The sequence below is a fragment of the Podarcis bocagei genome, assembly GCF_964188305.1.
Source record: "Podarcis bocagei genome assembly, chromosome: 6".
NCBI lineage: Eukaryota > Metazoa > Chordata > Lepidosauria > Squamata > Lacertidae > Podarcis > Podarcis bocagei.
In genome coordinates, this window is record NC_138130.1 from 55644679 (window position 1) to 55669983 (window position 25305).

At 41.1% G+C, this 25305-nt stretch overlaps 1 protein-coding gene across 8 annotated transcripts in view; it reads left to right on the forward strand.

Annotated features, from left to right (window-relative positions):
* The window catches only part of TIAM1 (TIAM Rac1 associated GEF 1), a 188159-nt gene that overhangs the window by 32369 nt on the left and 130485 nt on the right, over window positions 1–25305 (forward strand). For 7 of the 8 annotated variants that reach the window (XM_081199515.1, XM_081199513.1, XM_081199520.1 and 4 more), the window contains exons 2-3: window positions 8415–8468; window positions 13658–13827. The gene's annotated coding sequence lies outside the window, so the exon portion shown is untranslated. Of the gene's footprint in view, window positions 1–8414; window positions 8469–13404; window positions 13515–13657; window positions 13828–25305 lie in introns of those variants that run through there. The other variant, XM_081199516.1, reaches the window with a different exon arrangement.

Consider the following 25305-nt stretch of genomic DNA (forward strand, 5'->3'; position numbering starts at 1 on the left):
ACCTCCCAGTTGTCTTGATGATGGAAATCTTTATTGCCTTGCTCTAATCTTTGGGATTATGCAGGTCTGCTACAGAATAACGTTACTGACACTAGCAAGATGTATTCTTAGAGAAGGAATTGTCAGCTGATGTGTCACTGGACTCACATGGGGTGCTGCTCAGCCTTCTCCACTGACAGTATCCTCCCTCCCTTACTTTGGGCTTCTTAAAACAACTTGTAGAGAAGGAAAACTAGGAACAAGCCGTGCAGGTGAGAGCAAGAACCCCCCTATAACTGACATGGCTTGATCTTGCTTGGTCTTCCCAAGCAGGTGGGAGGGAGACTGCACAAACTGGACTACATCCACTGTTGAAGTACTATATTCTCTTCTCCCCCCGTTTCAGGTGAGAGTGGGAAAGGAGGTAAAGGACTAGCACACTGGTTTGCCAGCAGGTTGCTGCAGGGAATAAAAATTAAAAATAAAAATATTTATTTATTTATTTATTTATTTCTACCCCACCCATCTGGCTGGGTTTCCCCAGCCAATCTGGGCGGCTTCCAACAAAATATTAAAATACAATAGTGCGTCAAACTTGAAAAGCTTCCCTAAACAGGGCTGCCTTCAGATGTCTTCTAAAAGTCTGGTAGTTGTTTTTCTCTTTGACATCTGGTGGGAGGGCGTTCTACAGGGTGGGTACCACTACCAAGAAGGCCCTCTGCCTGGTTCTCTGTAACACGGGCAAAGGTTCATGGGCTGTGTCACCCTCCTTTCATGCATGGAATAGCAGTAGATACAAAGACCGAAACACAGACATATTGTCTGACTTGCCACATACAGGCTCTGCTGTATTGGTTCAGAGAGGTAGTGACTTTGCCTGTCTTCACGGATAGCTCCTAAGCTACTTGCTTTGGCAAGAAGATATATAGCAAAGTTCATCTTTGTCCTTCTCCCACTCTAAATTGGAGACTCAGACTGTCAAAGACTGTTTAGAAGAGGTTTGGGGAGGGGTGTTGGTTTGGTAGGGAAGATGTAGAGCAGCTGTGCTGGCCGAGGCAGATGGGGGATGTAGTTAAAAACATCCAGGGAGCACAAGGTTGGGGGAAGCTGATGTAGAGGCATATGATACGCAAGTCATGAAAAACTGCTTTAGAAAATAGAAAGACGCAAAGCCACGTGATGCAGCTTTTGTTTTGTTGCTTTACTGAGGATAAATCTTTGCATCAAAATGTTGGAAGCACCTTTTTCTATTGACAATTCCTTCCCCCACTCCAAAAAAGTGTGCAGTCTGTCATGAGAAAAGCATCTTCCCTGCAGTTTCCATGGTAAGCACTCCCCCATAATTGAGTCACAGACGCAGGAGGTTATATAAAAGAAGCCAATTTCTGGATCTTACCTAGTGAGGCTGCATTTGTCAGCAGCATACGTAATTTGAGCATGCTTACAACAAACATCACTGGTGGAATCAAAATACCTACAAGCTGTTAAAGACATCATGTTAGTTGTGTACCTTTCTTAGCACCTCTATTCCTTTTAGTATTCTACTTGCTATTAGGCTCACCATTTTATTAAGGTTAATAAACCGACTTTATAGAACAAGGAAGTTGCAGGGGTCAAAGCTGTGGTATGCTGTAGATCTGCGTGAAAGAAAATAACAGGATTTGTTGGGAGTTTATATTGGAGGAGTATATATAGAGCAAAGCATATTCTACCCCTGTATTATAGAGCAGAGAATTCCCTTTTGACTGTCTGGTGAAGAACTCGGGTACCTTGACATGCCAGCAGAGCAGATACTAATAAAAGATATTTCCTTGCCTATTTCCCAATTTGTCACTTGCCTGGAGGTGAGTAGCAGAAGTTCTGCAGGGAAGTAGCTGGGTGAAAAATTGGCTGCCTGCCTGTCTCCTCTTTCTCTCTCCCCGTTCCCCAGTGACTTGTACAACCTGTGGCCCATCAAGCTGAGCAAATCATACCAGCTACACTTGTGGTCTGTCAGGTTGTGACAATTCATATGTTTTTGCAGTCCCAGGCAAGCAGTAAAACCAGGACACATAAGTATTTTATGGGTCATCATCTGCAAGATCTGCACAGTTTGCGTCCTACCAAACTTAGCATAGCTTCTCCCTCTGTGCAATTCCAGGTTGGGACTAGTAGCATACTGCTGTGCTACATAGAGAAAATTGCCTATTGTTCTGAGGCCACTGTAAATAAAACAGACTTTTAAAAAAATGGAGTCTGTTGATATTTGCTTTTTCGTTATCTCCCTTTCCCCCTCTCTTTTCTCATCACCCAAACCATTTTGACTAAAGATAGTTCTTGAAAGACTGTTTGCTCCTTTTAGGTTTATGCAAGAAAATTAAAAGTATGAGAACAGTTTACAAGTTTCAGCAAGTCTTGGTGTTGTACAATATTGGCTTATGAAAGGGAAAAGGCGGAGAAGGCTCCTCCACCAAGATCAGATATCTGGTGATTACGGTAGATATTTGTCAGTTGAGCAAATAGCCCAGATACCTTGTCACCAAATATATTTGGTAGTACAGTAGTAGGATACTTCCTGGATTCTGTTTTTTTTTAAAAAAATGTTTTTCAGAACACTTTTCTTATTTATCTATCTGTCTGAAGCTTAACATCAGTGACCGTTTTATATCCATGAGGGGAGAGTTAGTTAGAGTATAGCCGTCTACCAATTTAAGCTAAGTTTGGTAGTCTGCCAAAATTTATCTTTGGACAAGATCATGCCTCTTTCATCTGAATATTGTAGGAAGTGAAGGTCTTCTCTCTGACATTACTAAGCTTTGGAGGCCACTTGAAGTGCAGCAAGAGTTCATGTTTTCTGATCGTTCCTGACGCCAAGAGCAACTGCAGCAGTGAGTAGTATCCAAGCTTTCTAAGGTTTGAAGAAGCAATGAAGCTCTACTCTATGGTTGTGCTGAGTTTGAGTTGCTTTGAAATCTGCTTTAAAAGCACCTTTGGATGGTTTGAAGATGTACCTTGAGAAAAAGTCCCATTGGAAAAATTCATTGGATGCGTTTTGATCAAAGCTTGGATGCCATGTTTCAGATTTTCCTTCAAGTCAGATCGGCCGGTGATCCTGTTTTTTTGTGTTTGTTTGTGCATGTGTTTTTTCCTGTCCCTGCAATGTTTGTTAGTTATACTCTGCCTTTGCAGTGGGAGGCAGTAGTGCTTCTGAGTCCTGGTTGCTGGAAGCTGCAGGAGTGGGGAGGGCCGTTGTGCTCATGTCCTACTTGCAAGCTTCTCGTGGGCATCTGATTGGCCACTGTGAGAACAGGATGATGGACCAGATGAGCCACTGGCTTGATCCGGCAGAGCTGTTCTTGTGTGGTTTGAATAATCAGGAGCTGCTTGCTATACAGACTTTCCAGCTGTCTCTCTACTCAAGGAACTATTTGTGTAAGCAGATCTGTGTGTGTGTGTGTGTTTGTGTGCGTGTGTGGGAGCTGATGGATGGGTGGCCCTGTTTTGCAGCAGGGAGGTGGTATGCCTGGCATTTTAATCTCTTAGTCTGTATTTTGAACTGTCAGGATCAATGCAACTGAGGTTCTTCTATGGAAATAGCACTTCAGCTGAGCCAAATGCTTTATTTGGACATATTTATTATGTATTTATTTCAACTATTCATACGTCGCTTAACACTGTAGTCTTTAAGTGGTGTACAATAAAGTTTCAAAGGATATAATAAAATAGGCTAAAATTAACTGTAAAATCAGAAAAATTTGTAATTACAATTTCTGCTGGATGAAAAAGCAATTCACCTAGTGCTGGAAATTCAACAGGGAGGGAACCTGTCTATCTCAGCTGGGTGGGAATTCCCTGGAATGGGGCCCACAATACTGAGCAACATAGCTCCTGCTTGATACAAGCTATGTCTTTTTGCCCTGGGGACCACTATCAGTAACTGTTCCATAGACCTTGGTGATTGGTATATAAGGAATCAGGTGGTCCTTAATGCATTCTAGACCCAAGTTGTTAAGGGCATTGTAAATTAATACAAGAAACTGGAACTTGGCCCAGTAGCATATGGGCAGCGAATGCAAGCTCTTAAGCAACAGAGTAACATGCTGGTGGTAGTCTGTCCCTGCCAACAGTCTAGCAGCAGCCTTTGACACCAGCTGGAACTTCCAGACTAGACCCAAGGGTAGCCCCACATGTAGCACATTTCAGCAATCCATTCTTGAGGTTCTCAATGCAAGAATTGCCATGGCCAGACTATAATGGGGTGTAGGGGTAAACAAATTTTACCAGGAGTGACCAATTTGTGACCCAGTATCAGCGTTCAACCAACCAAATATTTTTGTGCAGCCGCCAGGTTAGGGGAAGGTTTTGGACGGGCAAAACAACCTGATTCTTTGGTCGGCGGATGCCAGCTGGCTCTTTTAATGGGTGAATGCTTATGCCACCTGGGTGCTGTGAAATTGAAAGGAGAAGGCTCCCTGAGCCTTGTTTTCTTCCGTGCAGGTGCAATAATGTAATGGCTGGTTTCCTTAACACCAGCTGCTTCAAAATTGGCTAGCATGTGGCAATTCCTTATACGTCATATCTGTTGCCGATTCAGCTCCAGTGCCTGGGGTAGGACAGGTGGAATGTAGTCTGTCTTGCCCCACAAGCAACTTAAAGACTGTCCTGAATTGGATAATACAGTTCTTGACATCCAGATACGTAAGTGCAGTGTGAAGTTGCCATTCTTCTTAGGAGTGCTTAATCGATCTAGAGCCAGTGTGGTGTAGTGGTAAAGAGCGGTAGTCTCATAATCTGGGGAACTGGGTTCGCGTCTCCGCTCCTCCACATGCAGCTCCTGGGTGACCTTGGGCCAGTCTTTCAGCCCCACTCACCTCACAGAGTGTTTGTTGTGGGGGAGGAAGGGAAAGGAGAATGTTAGCCGCTTTGAGACTCCTGAAGGAGAGTGAAAGGCAGGATATCAAATCCAAACTCTTCTTCTTCTTCTTCTTCTTCTTCTTCTTCTTCTTCTTCTTCTTCTTCTTCGGCTTGTATATCGATAACTATTTGCCACTAGGTAACCCTATGCAAAAAGAGGAGGAGAAAAAACAGGCAGCAACATGCAGGATCTTTAGAACAAGCTCTTATTTTCTTTGGAGCTATGACTTTTTCTTTTCTAAAAGTATTGTCAGATTGATAGCATGTGGGTCCTCTGCTCTCCAGGGAGAGCTTCCAAGTTGCTACAAGTGAGTGGACTTTTCAAGCCCTGCTGACTAAGAAGTTGTTAATAAAAGCTGCCAGTAAGAAATTCCATATTGCAGCAATTAATCACTCATTCCTTATTTTTCCATGTGCAGTTGAACAAGTGACTCTTGTGAGAAAGTGAAGGTTCTTACCTCTCTTCTTGAGCAACTACAGCACTAGGAAGGCATTGTAGCCAGTATTTGTGGAGTAAATGGTTTGGTAGATTGTTTTCGGTTCTACTCCACATGCACTTGTCCTTTTATAGAGAATAAACGATCCCTTCTATAAATATAAAACTGTATGCTAAAAATTCATTTGGGGGAGGGTAAATGTACCCCCCTTCCCCAGTATAGATGTTTATCTCTTAATCTAGGTCATATCAGCACAGAAGTCTCTATGCTGTTAGGCAACAATTCAGAGTTTTTCTGTAAAATTTCCTAATGAACTCTCATTGAGCCCTAACATAAAAGCAGTTGTCTTTGACTCTCTGGCTTCTCTATGCAGGAGTTTAAGGGGCTCCAACTACCCAGGGAACAGACATTTATAGAGGCTTCTGTTCTTCCCTTGTAGCATTTACACCCCATTTGTACAGTTTTGTCATCTGCAATCTGTACAAATTGATGTGAATCTGAACAATCTAAGATTTTCTGTTTTATAGTTGGCTAGATATTCATTTTTTAAGTCTTACTTTCTGATGTGTAGAGTCAGTGGCATAGCGTGGGCCGTCAGCACCCGGGGCAAGGCAAGTAATTTGCACCCCCTAACCTGTGGATTTGGGCCCCCTAACCCGTGGATTTGCGCCCCCTAACCCTAACCCCCAGATGTTGCGCCCGGTGTGGCCGGCCCCCCCTGCACCCCCCACGCTACGCCACTGTGTAGAGTCATAACAGGTTTCCTTGGAAAAATTCTGGAAGGTGAATGAAGAGACAGGCTAATTTATGGGCTGGGTGGGAAGAGTCAAGTCAGTCATTATTTCTGGAATATGAAATGCGTAATGCATGGCCGATGTACTGCAGTCATAAAATCATTAGGGCCCTGAGCAAGGCATGGGTCAGTATCCACAATGGATCATTTTGTAGGGTTTCATTAATGCTTTGCAAAGGTAGGTTTGCTTCTCAGTCAGTCTTTGAATTTTGTTTAATGTAGGTCATAATCATTTGCATTATATTTTACAAATACCCCAACATATCTTCCAGCTTTTTACAGGGGAAAATGGGTAGATATCTTCTGCTCACTAATAATGTAGTGAACATGCCAAATAGAAAAGCCATTTTCATTGCGTGGTATTTGTACCTACCCTCCAATTTTAAAAAAGCAATAAAAATGCAGTAATAAATAACTCCCATCATTTTGTTTGAAAAGAAAAAAAGTTTGTTAGTACAGAAAACAAAAAAGAAACACACCAGAGAGTACTATAATAAATGAAATTTATTTGTTGTGCTGGTGAAAAATAAACCTATACGAATGTTTTAACAACTTGGTTCACTTACCTACTTCCTTCCATATTTCTTATCATGTGATGCTTTATACATTGGATTCAAATTCTATTGTTTTGTAGATGGTTTGTGTGTTGCTACCACTGATCTAACTTTTTGAAGTGTGATCTCTGTTAACTTTCCCAATAGAATAACCATAGTGTTTAATTATAGTTTGTGTTTTGCAATCAATCTTTTCAATCTAGGCATTTCTTACAGTCCTACAAGTCCCCCAGAGATGTTTAAATCTTGCTTGGTCCCGGCCACCCCTCCAAAGAATTTTTGAGATGTTCCTATTATAGTACATAAAAGAAAGTACACTTTTGCAATTGATGCCACACGTGCATACTTTATTTTACAGTGGTACCTTGGTTGTCAAACTTAATCTGTTCAGGGAGTCCAGAGTCGACTCCCAGAACCATTCGAGTGCTTCCTGCACTCAATCGGAAGCCACATCAGCCGCATCATACATTTCGCTTCCAGTGGAAGAGAGAGAGCCAGTGTGGTGTAGTGGTTAAGAGCGGTAGTCACGTAATCTGGGAAACCAGGTTCGTGTCTCCGCTCCTCCACATGCAGCTGCTGGGTGACCTTGGGCCAGTCACACTTCTGTGAAGTCTCTCAGCCCCACTCACCTCACAGAGTGTTTGTTGTGGGGGAGGAAGGGAAAGGAGAATGTTAGCCGCTTTGAGACTCCTGAAGGGGAGTGAAAGGCGGGATATCAAATCCAAACTCTTCCTCTTCTTCTTCAAAGAACGTTTGAAAACTAGAACACTTACTTCTGAATTTTTGGGCATTCGGGAGCCAAAATGTATGTGTGCAAAGGTGTTTGACAACCAAGGTATGACTGTGTATTTATTTATTTAATATTAAATCTACTACCCTTCATCCAAGGACCACAGGACTGTTTACAATATAAAAATACAAAATGCGTAACATAACAAAATAATAACCCTTTGAGGAACATTCCAAAAAAGGTGGCATACACTTCAATTGTGTCTATTTACCAGGACTGTATCTGTTTTCTCATACTGGCTCTTCATAGAGCAAATCACTCCTAAGTTTGCCTTTTGAAGATACCCGGTTCAAATTTTGTTAGTGTTGTCGTTGCTTGTGTTCCATCTGATCATTATCTCACAAGTAAAATTAGTAGTTCCTAAAATAGCCTTTTTGGAACATTACACTTAATACATGTCTATGTAGTTGTGGCATCTAGCGCTTAAGCAAGTTTGGCACAATAGCATTGACTAGCTTTTCTCCATTAAGTCCCATCAATTTTTTTGTGAAACAGTTGAGAATATGCTTGTATCTGTCCTAAAGAAGTAAAGTCGGCCTTGTTGCAGATGCCACGTTTTTGAGAGAACCAACTAGAAAAATTGTTTGTATGCATTATATAGGGGAGGGCAGTGCTTTTTTTCTAAAACAATGTTTAGGGGTACACTCATTTTCCTGCTCATATTGAAATACTGCCCCTCAATGAGGTCAAACTTAGATTAACAAGATTTTTAGGGGTATACGTACCCCTGCACCCCGCCCCCCCAGAAAAAAAGCACTAGGGGAGGGTCATATCACCTAGAGCACATGAGTTGTTGTTTTCTTTTCTTTTGAAATTATTCCCAAGGAACAAGATGTCTTAAGTATGTGTATTTTTTCTTGGATTGGATACTGTTTTGATGATTTAATTACTGTGTGACCAGAACTTATTAAATATGCAGGTTGGCACATGCTGTGCATTGATGGCTTTTGTGTAATTTTGTTTTCCAGGGTTAAAGCTGTGAAGTGAAGAAATGATTCCTGCATTTCCTATTTCCCAGGCTTGTACGTATAATACTTCCCCATTCTCATTGTTTACATAGATCCAGGATAAATGAAAGCTCTTTTAAAGTTTAAGGTGCTTGTTAAGACTGGATAATTCTTTGTCTGCGTCCACAGATGCATTCCATTGGGTGAGCTTGCCAATGAAGTGTGGGATTAAGAATAAAAACACTGTAGTGAGATAAATGAATATTTTAGCAGTATACACATATGAGTCATGAGAACTTTAGAAAGGATTAACCACCTAAGGAGCAAATATTAAAATGAGAAATGGTGGTCCTGTTAGCTCTGGAGAAAAGAAAGGGAATTTGGGGTGGATCTAGATTAATTGTACATTAGGTTTTAGTAACCGATTGCCCAAAATAGTCTTAAGAGCTCCTAATGTGACATACTCTTCTTTTCATGAATTTCTTTAGTGGTGCTCAGTCTTGACTGAAAATAACAAGCTTAGGTTGTTAGAGAAGAGAGAAGATCCATAATCAGGAGCTTGCAAAAAAAAAGAAAGAGTATTTTTTTGGAATTTCCCCCTAAAATAAAATGCACATTTTCAGTTCCAGGGTGATGTTTTCCCACAGACATGATTCAAGAGTCACCCACTGAATGAACCATTCTTTTAAACTTGGGACCCTAACATGTTCTAGCTACTTGTCATGTGCTTCCCATATCCCTCTGATGTATTTGTAGTGGGGCCCCCTGTGTAAGGGAGATGGGGCATTCACCATTTGTTTCCTTTTCTCTCTCCTGCAATAACCTTCATCTTTCTGCAGGCCAGGGATGCCCATGAGTTCCTCAGTCCTTCCTTTATCAGGAAATCTCCTGCCCCATGCCTTTCATCCCAAAGAAAGGTAGAGTTGGCTTCTGTATAGCTATAACAGATGGCCTTACAACTTGCATGTTCTGACTGGTGTTTCTGGGCAGGGGCCTCCCAAGTTCCTGTAGGTCTTTACCTGCTGGACCACATTCACCAGCAGAGTTGTAACCTCTTCTCCTTGCTCTGTCTTAACTGCCCTCTTAGCACTGTCTTAGAGCATACATATGCATGTGGGGCTCGTAAGACCTTGTAAGGGCAATAAATGTGCAAGGTCTGGTATTGTATTGAGTAAAAGAAGCACTGAGTACTTTGATGGCTGGATTCTGTGTATTTTATTAAACCCCGGTATCTGTAGTAATAGGTCTCCTAACCCCCTGTGTTCAAATAAAGATTAGCGACTAGTTGATCAGAAGGTAGAAGCATTACTGCATATATAACTTGAAAATTAAGATAACAATTGGATTAGTTCAGTTATTGTCTCCACCTTACCTTAACAGTGAGGGCTCACTCCAACATTTGAGCTGATAAGCAGTTTTAAACACTTACAATAAACTTGAGAGCATTGAGAGAAAAGAACACTTCCGAATGACAAGCAGTCCAAGTAATGTGATAATAAATACAGTATCCTTTTCTAGTGCCATACATACACACACACACACACACACACACACACCGTATTTTTTGCACCATAACACTCACTTTTTTCCTCCTAAAAAGTAAGGGGAAATGTCTGTGCGTGTTATGGAGGGAATGCCTACGGGTGGCATGCCTACGGATTTTCCTCCTCTAAAAACTACGTGCGTGTTATGGTCGGGTGCGTGTTATAGAGCGAAAAATACGGTGTGTGTGTGTGTGTGTGTGTATATATATTTATATTTTCTGTTCACAGTAAGGACCCTCTGTTCACAGTAAGGACCCTCTACATATGGAATAAGGGCTGGTAAACTTAATCAAAAAAGATATTGGGTTGTATCCAACCAAGTTATATTCAGAGTAGATCTGTGGACCTAATTTAGTCATGTCCATTAATTTCAATGGCTCTACTCTAATGTTGATATAACCCTTTGTCATGAAAACATTTTGTATATCATTTCTTCCTGGAAGCTTCTTCTTTCTTCTCTTCCTCTTTTCATGTGCCATTGGATGTGTGTTCAAATTTGGAGTCTTTGACCAGTGCACAGAATTATATGTTCCCTTTGAAATCTGCTCAGATCCTTTCACCTATTACTTAGATCTTGATCAGAAACGGTGATTCGTCAATTATATATTTTTTTATGAGTAAGGCTTATACTTGGACACTGATTGATCTATTTTGTTTTAACTGGTATTGATACATGGGGAATCCCTGTTATCAAAAGTGAAATGTATGTTACTCTTGTCCTGTGTCCTTAATATTAAGGGGTAGAGAAACTGATCAAGTAAGAATCTTCACCGCAGTTGTGATGGTTGCAAGAACTCATTTCAAAATATCTAATTGAAGCTATTGATGAGGCCTCTGGGGTTGGATGCTATCAACTACAGATACATTTGCTAGTTCAGGCTGCATGTGGCCCCTTGGTGGTGGCCTTCTCAAAGCCAGGTAAGCAAAGTGCTGGGCTTTGAGAAGGAGATGTGAAGGTTCTGAGACGGTCCTAGAGTTCTCCCTCTTCCTTCCCAGCTTTGGAAAGGAGATGGGAAGGCTCTAGGACCCTCCCAGAGCCTCCTTCCCAAAGCATGGCACCTTGCTTAGCCAGCTTTGGGAAGGCAGCGTGAGGGCTCGTGTGTGTGTGTGTGTGTGTGTGTGTGTGTCAAATTTTCACCTTGTTCCTCCCACCTGTGCAACAAGACAGTCAGCGGCCCACAGGTATGAAAAGTTGGGCTCTCCTGTGCTTGTTATTTGTGTCTGTCTAATCAATATCTTTAGATACTTCTTATGGTCTGATTTTCCCTCTTTAAAACCAAGAGAGCTTATGAACTTAATAAAAATTGCCATGTTGAGTCATACCAAAGCTCCAAATATGGGCATATGTCAGAGTATACAACTGGAGGCAAGATAAATGCTACAAGTTGTTTCATCTTCACACACCCACACACCTTTCTTCAATCTTCATACGATAGAGATTTCTGTGTTTCTGTGGTTTGAAATTCTAACAAAACATACATAAAACATGCTAAATTCTACTAGGCAACAGTTATATAATGCAGCCAAGGAGAAATACAAAAGTGTTATATGATTCTTTCATCCCCAATAGCTTAATGCATAATTAAATCTTCTTCGTTGTTGGCCATAAGGGAACTATTCTTTTAATTACTGCATGTATCTTAGGCCATTAAAGGCATTCACCCAGAAAAAAATCGCTTGGCGGTTTTCTAAAATTTGATATGCATACTTTCTTAGTGTTCCGCTTCCCTTAGATATGGCACTGTCCAAAGGGAAGCCTTCTGAGGAGCAATTGGAACTTTACCCTCTTGGTTTGGCAGACGGCAGTGACTTTTCCAAACTACACATTATAATAGCATCAATAGGCTTCACTGTGAACAAATGTGAAATGGTTGGGCTTATTTTTGTGCATGAAGAAATTGTAATGAAGGAATAGCACACAGTTATTGATTTAAAATGTACAAAGGAGAGTTGCTGCTGTTGCACTCATGTAACAAATAACATCTGTATGTAGTGTAACATGATAATTTTAAAATGGCTAAAACAATACATTTTCTGAAGGTCCTAAGATTCTGCAAACTTGATCCACCAGCTACTAAGAGGAAAGGTTAGATTGTTTTTTTAATAGCTTAGTAGATCACTCATTGGTCTTGAATGCTTTTAGACAAGTTGCTTTTTCCTTTCTTCATTTTACCTTCCAAAAAGTGAAGAAAGTATAGGTTTGAGAAGAAGCTTAATGCTTGCCGGATTCAGCAGATGTGGCCTGATTAAATGCCTGAGATAATATGTTAAATCCATGCACAACCTTCATAAGAAGCTAGAAGTTCAACAGGTCTTCATGCTTCAAAACATTTTGAGAAATTCTTCCCATCTTCATTGTCTTTTTTATGTCAAAACTACTTTCCCTTTCTTTTCCCCTTCCAAAAAATGCACTTTGGGGATTAAATACCGGTACTTCAAAATTGTTTTCTAAAGGTGTAACCTAATTTGTTTATGAGACCTGAAAAAAGTTGTAGGGGTGTTAGTTTTGTACAGTGGTACCTCTAGTTGCAGACTTAATCTGTTTTGGGGTGTCATTCGTGCCCCGAAAAGTCTGCAACTAGAGCGCCTCTTCTGCACATGTGCACATCACGATCAAGTGCTTCTGCATGCGTGCGAAGCACGCAGATTGCTTCTGCGCATGTGCAGGCGGCAAACCCAGAAGTAAACACTTCCGGATTTGCCGTGCTTGTAAGCTGAAAGTCTGTAACAAGAGCGGAACGCAACACGAGGTATGACTGTACCTGGTTAATTTTACTTAGCTATACATGTGAAATGTTTCAGTGGAACTGAGACAAAGTCATTCAGTATGTTACCTTTTTAACAGGACATTCTGCCTCTCAGCCTTGTTCCTATACCTGTAAAATTTATAACCAGAATAATCTTATGGTTGAATGATGAGGATTGTGGAGCATATTTCCTCAGAATAAAGGTCTACTGAGATCAGTAGGGCTTATTCCTATGTGTGGATAAGTCCCATGCACACTTACATGAAAGCAAGTCCCATTGAACGCAATGGGGATTGCTTTTAAGTAGAATTACAATGTGAGAGATAAAATGAAATTCAACACCTGCTCGTCCCTTCCCTGAATGAAGCATATAGGAGTCCTTGATTGGTGAATGACTTTTTTCTTGTCCCGGAAAATATGGTCAGTTACATACAGTGTTTACCTCCACCTTCTTGCTTGATAATGAGTTCTAAGGTCAGGGCGCAGGTGTTTCCCAGTTCTGTTGATATGCCACTTTGTAATTACAGGATATGACTGGACCTATACATTTCTCCCTTCAACCATAATTTTAAACTGTTCCCCTCCCAACTTCTTTTGCAAATCAGATTCTGTTTTCTGGCTGGTGCATGTCATTACCAAAGCCTTCCCTAGCAACCAGATATAGCTAATAATAGCCCCAAGCCCAGCACCAAAAATACTTAAATGTGGCAGAATATCTCTGAATGTGAGGATGTAGCATTATGGTCTCCCTTAATGCCTTCAGTCTCCTTCAAGTAATTGAATCAAATGAGGCTTATTGTACCGTAAGTAAGACTGGCACTGTGAATTAGGTAAGGTTATTTGAGCCGTAAGAGAAATTCCTTTTGCTGTTTCCATATTAAAATAAAATGTTAATTGAACTTAAAATATGGTTTTTTTCGATGTGTATTTTTTTATCCCTCATCTGTATATATGTATTTGACTTAATTTCCAGCTTGTGAGCTGCTTGGTGAACACATCCTCTTAAGAGACATGTATTGCCTTGAAAAGCCACGCTGTTCTTTGATGTGAGCTGCATAAATTGTTGTTGTTGGACCCTGGAAAACAACGCTTTAGGGTTGCAATACTTCAAGAGCATTTAGCTGCTTTTCCCATGGAGCAGAGGTACGTTCTGTAATTTTATTGTACTGTTTTCTCAATCTGTTATGCAATATACATAATATTCAGTAATGAATAGCCTGCCTTTTCATTGTGAGAGACTTCAAGCCATAGAACGTGAAGCTGTAAGAGATGCTCCATTATCATGTCCAGTCTTCTGCTCCAAGGCAGGCACTTCCTTTTTTCCTTTTTTTAACCACACAACAACAACAACAACAACTCTATGGTATACCTATTTTGGGAAAGGACCATAGCTCAGTGGTTCAGTACATGCTTTGCATGCCAAAATATCTCAGGTTCAATCCCCGAGAATTCAAAACACAGCTAGGAAAGTCTCCTGATTGAAACTCTAGGGAGCTGCTGGTAGTCACTGTAGACAGTACTGAGCTTCATCAACCAATGGGCAGACTTGACACCAGGAGGTTCCTGTCCTCCTACAAGTCTCTATCATTGTCCACACTGCACACACTACCAACAAGAATTAAACTTTGTAGTAACCATGTGATGGGGATCAGGTAGACCTACATAGTTCAGTTCTTATAACTCTGGGCTCTGCAGTTACCATTTGCTGGATACGAACCAAGCACCTAAAAAAAAATGGTGGCTTCAAAGATAGATCACTTGGTGAGGAGAACATTTGCCCCCCAACTGACTTCTGAGAGGACTGAGGGCAAAATCCCTTCCAAAATAGCCAGCTGAAATATTTATAAAAGACGTGTTAGTAGCAACAAGGAATTGGAGATGCACATATATTCCCCTTTCTCCTTATCCCTTATACTAGAACTTGGGGATATTCAATGACATTGCACAGAAACACACTGAGCCAGTTTGCACATCCCACTGAGGCAAATGATGGCTTAGTAAGACTGGGTGTTCTCAAGAGAGCAGATTGCTCCTCCTGTGCTCCTCCTCATGACCTTCTGCTGCTGAACTTGACTCAGCATGTAACCTTGGTTACCCCTTGTGGTTTGTCTGGAGCGAGATAAGCCACAATCCTGGGTTTGGACTACCCATTCAGCCCACACCATGCCTTACCTTACTGCAGCTCAGCATCAGGACCAGAGGAGGACCTTGATATTCTCTCCCGGAACTCTTATGCTTACGTTTTTTTGTTATGCCATTGTTTGGTTTATCATTCCATGCAAGGTCCCTGCTGCTTTGCTGAGCAGCCATCATCTGGGCAGTGGAGAAAAGATTGTTGTCCCTGTTTCCATCTTTCCACTACTGCAGAGCTGATATAACTCATGAGCTGGGAACTGCAGACAGGCTTCCTGGGGCTTGGTGGGCTGCATAGAGTGGTCGACGGCTGCATGTGACCCACCTGCTCTCCAAAACCAAATTGGGAAGAACTTGTCTGGATCTGAACCACTGTTTCCTTATTGACCAGGCCAGGAGATGACAGATTTTTGTCATGTTGACATGAGTAAAGCAAATGAAAGAAGAGGAGCTATGTGCCTTAATTTCCAGGGGTAGATCTTAATTATAACACATTTTTCTAGTTATTGATCAAAGCGTTTCCTTCCACATCTGGTATCACCCTTCCATTGCTGGCCAGTTCCTTTTATATTTAGAGGAAGGAGGGGAGTAGCAGCAGTGTTTTATGTGGTTGAGCTTCCTTCCTAACATGTGCCAAGGATAGGACTTCATCCTGAAACATGGGATTTCCTTTCTCTGATAATTGATCTTATAGCAAGCTGTTCCAACGTGTCAGAAAACATTTAATGCTTTCTGCTACTTTCTTCTCAGCAACACAGATGAAATCTTTTCCAAGTCACATGTGACATGCTTACTACATGGTGATATTGTTAATCTCCATATTGGTATCTAAAACAAGAGAAGCTGCTCTATTTGTCATGTATGATCAAGCTGAGATTCCTGCATAAAGGGGGGTTGGACTAGATGACCCTCTGGATCCCTTCCAGCTCTGCAGTTCTATGATTCTGTGATCAGTATAGTGATTCATAGTTGGGATTAGATGTATAATTTACATTAAGTCTAAAGCTAAAAATGAAAAGTAAGCTGTATTTTTTTTTAGCATATCTCCCCCATATGCTCCTAATTGCTTTAGTTTAGCAATATTCAACATCTGTTAGCATTAAATAGTGATATGGACACTATTAGAACATCTAAACAAAAGAAAGTGATTCTGCCTGTATTCCAATTTAAGCCATAGTTAGCTCTTGTTAAGAGAAATTTTATAAGATTTGATCTGTTAATCCACAAGATGATTTCTCCATCAGTTTTTCTTAGCTTATATCTTTGTGCTTTCTGTGCCCCCCAAATGTGCTCCTGGGGGTGGGGGGTTGAGAAACCCTTTGGAATGACATGAGAAGTGATGGGGGGGGGAGGGTTGTAACAGGGATCAAGGTGTGTAACTCAGTACAATTGTGAACTCTATTTGCACAAGCAGAAATACCTTCAGTTCATACAAAAGTCCCTTTGGATCTAACCCATCCTCTGTTTAAGGAGAAAATACAGGTGCTTCCCTTTTGCCAGATAAGGGGTATATTTTTTGGTTCTTTCTTCCTATCCATTTCCTCTGCGCTCATATACAGATATCCAGAGAGAGCCAAAGCTGATGCACCACATTTTAAATGGCAGCTTGGGACTCCCTTGCATAATGTTTTCCTTGTGATAATTGAGAAGGTGGCAAATTATTTTATCGTGGAGGCTATTGTTAATGTAACAACCCATTTTATTGCATCTCAGTAAGCATGTTATTGCCTTGATGGTAATAATAGTGTGGTGACTGAGACATCTATCAGCATTTCAAAGATCCGTTTATTTAAAACATCACAACACCATTTATCATGCCTGTTGTGTGTTATGTATATGCCCTTTCGAGATACATGGGCATATTCGAGCCCCGTTCCCTCTTTGGGAATTTAGGCTGTAAGGCACACTTACTTGGTAATAAGTCTCAGAGTGGCACTTGCTTCTAATTCAACATGTGCAACAACCATTTTTATTACATCAATATCCCACCTTTCTTCCAAGCATACATGCTTCCCACTTCCCAATTTCACCCTTGCAACAACCCTGTGGTGTAGATTGGGCTGATAGCTAGTGACTGTTCCAATGTAATCCACTGAGCTTTGTGTGTGAGTGAGGTTTGAATAAGGATCTTCCTAGTCAGACAGCTGAGCAATATGGATGCTTGTACAGTAGAAGATGTAATGTCATCCTCCCTTAGAGGCAGGTTTAGCAGTTTACTTATGTGCTTGGAGAGCCAGCTAAAGCATTAGCTATGCCTGTGTTCAGATGTACATAAACTGACTCTATCATGTAAATGTGAGTAAGTGCAGGGTGGGGAAGGAGCAGTATATTGGTCTTAATATGAATCCACTTCCTACAGTCATGTAATTTCTTCTTGACATGGATACTATATGGGACAGCAGAAGATCGTGTTCATGGTGCTCCTTTCCAACCTTGGAATTTACTCTCCCAAGAAGCCCTGTGAATCAAGCCTCCCTCTGACCCACTTCCCATGCAATGTTAAACCACAGTTTAAATTAAACTATGGTTGAATGCATACAAAGTTCTTTGCTCCTCTCCTGCTCTTAAATGTGTTCAATGGAGAGGAAAGGCTTGTCATAGATATTTTTTTTTATTCGTTTTCAATTACATTCTAATAACAGCCTCATTATAACAATGCCAATTTATAATACAGTTATTAATACCAATTATTCACATACCAAATTATATAATTTAATTAAAGTAGGCCCCCCACATGCTAGATTTGATGGCTTTCTAATTTTCTTTATTTCTGCATTCCAAAATCTTACTAGTTTCAATTACATTCCAGTCATAATAATAATCCCTTATAGAACAACTGCAATGTTAATAACTTCTATTTGTGTTGACACATTAAATGATTTATAAAACTTCAAGTGAGGGACTCAAACTATATCTTTGTTCTTTCTCCATCTCATGCTTCCTTGTTTTGCACCGAGAACAGCAGCTGCAAAAGTTGCTCTGTCCCAGTAAATAAACTGTTGTCACCATTTCCCCCCCTCAGCCTGGGAAGAAGAGCAGTCTGTTGAATTATAGATGACTTAGTAAGAAACCTTATCAGTTCCTTGGCAGCTCACAGACTTCTTTCATCCTTCCAGCTGAAGATATATGGCCAATTATCCTTCCAGTTAAATTAAATTCCAAGTCCTCTTAGTGTTATTCAGTTCACTTCATAGATAATAAAGGATGCGGAAGAGTTAGCTCTAAGTCTCCATCATAAACCTTTTGCAAAATAGAGCTTCCCTCCCTTTCCCCCTTTTTTACACACACAGTTCAGTTTGATGTTATAATCCATATTTTAAATCCAGTTTCTTCCATCCTCACTTGTACAGGTATAATTTGAACTAACATTCAGGGAAGGGTTGCCGAATCATAAATGTAGAGAGGAAAACTTTAAATAAACAAACCGTAGGCTCCCCTTCCCGCCGACGTTTGTACCGAATGAAGTGCAAATTGAATTTTATCTCAAATTCAAACCTTAAAGTCCTTGCAGTTGGTTTGTCTTCAGTTTGCGATCTCATCTCTTCTAGCACACACCTGTACTTTAGTCCAGTTATGCTCTGAATAACAAGAGAACCTCAGTTTCTTAATGGCAGCATTGGAGGGTTTTTGCCACGCGAAGTGCTTTTGTACTCAGCGCCTCCCTGGCTCCTGCATTCCATGCTGCAGCTAGAGCCAGGTACTGAGACAGAGTGCGAGTGAAGCCCGTTCTTGGGGGGAATTTGCAAGAATGATTTACCCTCTATCATCCTTGTTTTTCCATCGCCTACGCTCTCCCACTGTCATGGAACTGGAAGCCGAGAGGAAAGGCTTGTAATCATCATGATGGCTTGTAGCTTGTTTCACACCAAACAAACCAGAAGGAGAAACAAAGGTTTGTTGTCTTACCTCTGGGTTGAAGAGAAACCAGCCATGAGCCTGGGTTTACATCTCATGGCAAGCTGGACTCTGGCTTGTTTTCTCTCCTGTGTAGCACAGGCAGGAGCAAGACAGGAGCAACACACTTGTGGTCATTAAATCATCATTTGTTTTAATTTTGCCATGGATAACATAATTCTGAAATGAGTTGTGTGCATCTGTTTTAAAGGCAAAAAGCTTCTTGAAATTTGCAATGCAAGCATCCAACTTCTAAAAGATAAACTTAATCTACATTTTTGTTAATTTTCAGAAGCTGGAAGAGCAGTGAGGGCATAATGCTCATGAGCAGAGGAAAGGGTTTTCTGAGCACTTTCCGTAACTGGGAAGTGGGAGAACATTTGAACACCACCTAAAATCAGAAGTGAATAGATGCATCTGCTTTGTGTGGGAGTGCAGTCTCAGAATTCTCTCTGACAGCTGCAATATCCAGCTAAAATATTATTCTCTTACTCCTACATGCTGAATATTCTTCCTACACACTTTTGGTTCAGATTAAATTCTCTCTTTTCCCTCTCCCTCCCTTGAGAATAAAAGAACTAGGCATTTTGAGTACTCATGTCTGAGGTTGATCTGATTCAGGTATGTTGCTCGCGTGTAAAGGCTACATGTGAGAATGAGCATGATAGTGCCTCTCCTCAAATTGCTGTCCCGTTCCCCCCAAGGTCCATGAGCTGGAGGGTGAAATCTGAAGTGGAAAGCTCCCTCCTTCTAGTGGAGACTCCCTTCCTGAATTTGAATGCCAATTTTGCAGAGTTCCATGTCACTTGGTGCGAACTCCTCAAGTAGAAGAGGGTCCCCTCTTCAGGCTTGACCCTCCAACTTGTGGAGAGTAAGGCGCATGGCAGTGGCAGGGACAGCTGAGTGCATTCATCCCTGCTCACCCTACTTGCATCTAACATATATGCAAACAACATACCCAAACAGGGCTATATTTGTTGGTACTACAGTAAGTTGCTGCCATCATACAAGCAAAACCTTTCTGCCAGTCAGTCTTCCAGAAGGCATAACACAGAAGGGATGCTTTTGCAAAGTGACCCCACTTGGAAGTTTCACCACTTTCTGTAAGTATTCTGCTTTATAAATAAAGGCAAAGTGACATCCCAGGACAGATGAAACTATGCAAGCCAAATTTATAGAAAAAGCCGTACAATGTTTGAACAATATACTTGTCCTGTATCTTTGAAGATTGTAGTGGATAGCCATGGGATGTCCGATGCAATAACAGTGTATAATACATTCTGTGTGTGCATCTCCCCTCCTTCAAATAACATAAATTTGTTTGTGTTATGGGATGCTGGACGCAATAGGCTTTTGGTCTGTTCCAGTGGTCATTTCAGACCAAATTTGCATAGCTGCTCTAGAAAGATAAAGCGTGTTCTCCCTAGCAGAGAGCACGTGTGGCGGTTGGGAACAGGCCACCCTCCAGTGACTAGGCAAATTTAGTTGAATCCCGGCCATTTAAATGGTTAAGCTGGGTTGCTGGGGTGTTTTGATTGTTGCCAATTCGGAGGAGGGGTCAGAGTCTATATATACAGGGGCCAGACGTTGGCACGGCCTCTTGGCCGTTTTGCATCGGATCACCCGCCCTCCCTCCCTTGTTTAAGGGGGGTGTTGAAGGATTGCTTGACCTTGCTATGCCTGTCATGGGGTCGTTCGCCTTGGTGCGAGGGCCTGGTAGGAATTTTGCCATCTGGCTGATTGGCTGGTGCCATTTGGTTTTTGCCTACTGCGTAGCAAATTGTCACAACTTGTAAGGTTGGCGGTTAGGCATTGGTTAAATTGGTGCTTGGAGGGGTAAGTGCCTATCCCTCCAAATGATGCGAATGGGAATTCCGTTAAAGGAAATCCAGGGGCTTGCCATTCTTTCGTCCTTGTCCCCGGAGTCGGACTTGGGCCGTGCAAGCCCCACAGGAACATGAGGGTGAGAAGTAATGGTCTGGTGCCCAGCTTTATTTCTCACCCAATACTTGTTTCCCACTAAGGCTTCCGCTGGTGTCCGGAATGCCTCTGGCTTCCGCTGGTGTCCGGAAGGCCAGCTCTGTCCCTGAGGGCAAGGACAGATAGTCATAACCAATGCCTAAGCAACCACTCACATTTTTGTATTTGAATAAAGTTGTGGCCAAAATTATGCCAAAAACCTTAAACAAAAATTGATGTGTGAAGTGTGAATTATTGGGGGGCTACTGTGACTCAACACGCAATTCCAGTTAAAACTGACAATGATAAATCATGTTTTTTCAAGGAACTATAAAAAGGATTTTTAAAATCAAATTTGGAATAAATAATTTATGTTACTTCTTGAATAGATAATGTGTTTTATTGTATATCAAGCATTTGTTTAGCAAACACGAATGTTAGCAGAATTAATATGTAAATATGAGTATGAGTAATGTAAATATTGGATGCTTAATAATACTCACATTTTCTCTATTCTGTTTTGTTGCATTTGAATTATTTGGTTTTAAAATGCTGCATTTATTCCTTCACTGCAGCTCTTGGAGTTACTCACGTTATATAGACAACTTTTCTATAAAACCATGGGGTAGCTAACCATTTTTGCCTGGAAGACCACATTCACCATTGGCACCAACCCAGATGAGCTGGGGCAGGCGATTATCACCCCATGCTGCTCATGTAATGATCAGTCTGATGACCAGGGAGGGGGCAATTTATATCCTCATCAGGGAGCTTATCTAGATGGAGATGTTAAACCTCTCCACCTAACCCAGTGCTGTGTCTACTTTTTTGTTTTTCTTTTCCCAACGCTGCCCAAATTAGAGTCCTGGGGGACCAAAAGATTTTCCTTGGTGAGAGATCAGACCCCTCTGCAAATCGTGTTAGCTGCCTCTGTTTAAAACATTGATTTATTTTTTACCTCTCATTTTAGTTAGGATAACCTGAGAGTACCATGTGAAAAAATGAGGTGATGTAAAATGGATTGGGTAACTAGAGACAGGCCAGTGCAGCAGCCACATACAAGAAAGATAAAAAAGTGTTCAACAAGTTTTAACTATGTAAGATAAATGAGGATGATTCAGAACATCTAAATGTGGAAGAGCTGGTAGTCAATTTGCGTAAACAATAGTGTTAATGGGGAGTTGTTTGTGCTCTTCAAGACAAATGCAGGTCATTTCTTTAGAAAATTAGCACCCCAAGCATGCATTCCTAGTCGCCAGCAGGAACAGGTTACAGGAAGTGTAAGGATGTTTCAGAACATAACAGCCATTTGGTATACAGCATGGGTTTCCATTTTGCTGCTTAACTTTTTGAAGGGTTATAGTGTAAACATGGAGTCACTAATGAAAGCTATTGACTGAATAGTGAAATTCAGAAAGTAAGGTTTGAGTAAGCCTCTCTGAAGCACTGCTGCTGATTGATAACATAAAATAGCATTATGTGCAGGGTCCCCCCACCCCCATTATTGGCTAAGCCTTTGGCTAATAAACAGTATTTGGCCTTTTAAACTGTTTGTGTTGGGTTATTGTTTTGTTCGTTATTATGGTGCGGATTTTTGTGTTTGTATATTGTAAATTGCCCTGTAATCTTCAGATGAAGGGTGGTATAATAATAATAATAATAATAATAATAATAATAATAATAATAATAATAATAATAGAAACCCAGGAGGCAGGGCTGTGTCCAGGTTTGAAGGGGGCCTGTACAAAGTGTCTTCTGGTGGGCCCTGGCAGGCTTATCTGGCTGTCTTGGCAGTACTCCAACCAACACTCATCCTGTCACAGGGTGATGCTAAACCAGGGCCATTGTGGGAAATTCGAAGGGTACTGTTTGAAATGCTAGGTCAGAAGTTTTCTAAGGTGAGACAAGGGGAGGCATCAGCCGTGGGCCCTGCCAGAATGTTGGGCATGGCTGGCAACTGTCCAAGGAGAGCATCCTAAAAGGGAGTTGTATGCATTGTGTGATTTTGCTGCAATTTGAGAAAGCAAGTGCATGAACTTTGACTCAAGGTGGATTAATACATTACAGTGAGCACTGTTTAAAAATGCTCCTGTGTGGTGGCAGTCCATGAGGAAGTGGTTTACTGTGGTGAGGACCACATAGCTGGGACTGGAACTGATCAGCTGAAGCAATTCCGCATCAACTCCTTCTCCCCCTCCAAATGCTGTTATGGAAATGCTTTCCTGTCTTTAATGCTTAGCCTGAACAATGGGCTACACTGTTATTGTGTCTTTTAAAAATCAAGCAAAATGTATTTTATAAAAACACTGTACATTTTTTATTATTCATTGTGCCCAGTAACAAAATTTGGTGTTGATTATTCTGGGGCAATAGGGGTTTGTGGCTTTAATCCATTTCATACACAAAAAACTGATCCTCACTGGCCTTACCAAATTTCAAGGTGCAGTGTTCTTGAAAAGAAAAGAAAAACCCATTATTTTCAAAAGGAGTTTGTGATTGGAGAGAGATTCCAGAATTTAATTTAAAAAAATGCAAAGTTGCTGTCCCAGGAGCAGGTCTTGGGTCCAGGAAAAGCAGAGGCCAGTCTGTGTTGATAAACACAAAAGCAAGACTGTAATAATTGTAGTTTCTTGTACCATACTTCACAAAATTAAATTTTCTGCTTCAGAGGAGATACATTTTGCACAAAAAGTTGTTTCCAAGGTCAAATATAAACTATTTTCTGGCTCTGCATAGAGTGAACCAGTCAAACTAGGTTTTGGGTTTGTCCCAAATATTCATTTTTAATCTACTAAATAGTGGCTGTTTGTGACAGGCAAAACCTGAAACAGTTAATTTTATAAGAAAAAGTATAGAGATGATTGGGGATACTAACCAAACAATTCATTAAATGTGAGGTTTTTGGAACACAGAACTTCATTGCTGATCTAAATAGGACAACAGAAAAGAGTACATTTGGGCACAAGTTTGGGTGTAAGTGCAGCTGCTGGGGTAGCAGATGGTGTTGCACCGAAGCAGAAAACGTGCATCATACATGCAAGAATGAAAGGTCAGTAATAAATGGAGAATTTTTATAACACTAATGTTTGGCTGGAATAGATAGTTCTGTAATCTAGATCAGGGCGCTTCATGACCCATGCCAGAAGACAAGTGAACTGGCAGCTGCCTAGGGCCACACCATAGGGACCAGCACTCTTCTCTCTTGCTTCATAGATGGTTGGGCATAGAACAGGGTGGGGAACCTGTGACTCTCCAAGCATTGCTGAATTACAGCCCCACTCATCCCTGAGCATTGGCCAACCAGTTGGGAGGGCCACAGGTAACCCATCAGGGGCACACCATTGAGTATTACTGATGAAGGTCCATCAGCGTGATTACTAAGATACATCAGTCCTTTATTTAGTGTTGGCAAAATGCCTATCGTCACAGCAGTTCTGGCACAAGGAAGGATTGTTCTATTCAAAGCTCCCTCGGATGGGTGCAGTGTGTTGTTGGCGTCGCTCTGCAGAATGACAGTTCTGGGTCGGCCACCCAATGTTAAAATGGACTTACTTTTCCTCCTATTGCGAATCTGTGCTAAAGGAGTTTTACTTTCTATCATGTAAAGATTGGTGGACACTCTTTAAGGTCACAGCTGAACTTGAGCTGTGCTCCTGGCAGCCACAGCAGTTGAGAACCTTGCCTGCTGCCTTCTGCATTGCACTTCCCTGAATCCTGCAAATCAGCATGCACATCACAGTCTGTACAGTCCTCTGAAATCTTCTTTGCCTTATTATTAATGGAAGATCTGCTTTCCCCCTGCCATTGAATAAATGGAAGAAAATACTATGTGGAGAATTGTGTAAGGGCTCGAAACATTTCATGTTTCCTTGAGTGAAAGATGATGGATTATGGCTATTGTGGGAAGAAAGGGACGCATTACCCATATATTTAAATGGCTATATAGTGTGTCGTGATTGAGAGGTATGTTAAACTGATACAGTTCTGCTGGAATAAATATGGCTATATAAATGTATCCTATGGTCTCTCTTTGGGAGAATTGGTTCCAGGTTGGTTCCCTTTGAATCATTTCCCCCCTTCCTGGAGGTAAAATAAGTACTGTTAACAACTGTAAAAATTTGTTTAGCAATCTGACCTTGACGTAAGAAGACATTTGCTCACCAATATTCTGTTGATGTAAACTTACAAATGTATAATATAGCAGTATGATTCAGATTGCCTGGTTGCTAAGAACACAGGTGTTCCTTTTTAGGCATAAGTTTCTGCATCCATCAAAGGTACATTGCAAAGTGATGTAAGCCACACACACCAGGGTGGCACCTGGCTTGTGGTTTCAGATGTGAAAAGGAACGGATTTCATTTTTTTGCAGGCACTTTAAAGATTCTAGGCATCACTAGTTATGGAGAAATTTTAAGATGCTGGTAAAGAAGACTTAAGATAAAGGTGCTGTGATCCTATGCTAATATACTTCTGAGAAATCATGCATATGATTGCACTATAGTGTGGGGAGTTCTAGAGGCTGTGCTACATTATAGCATAGGAAACTCCTAAAATACTTCATTCATGGTTCATTCCCAACGATAGCTGTCAACTTACAGATTTGAAAATAAGGGACCAGCAGCCAAAATAAGGGA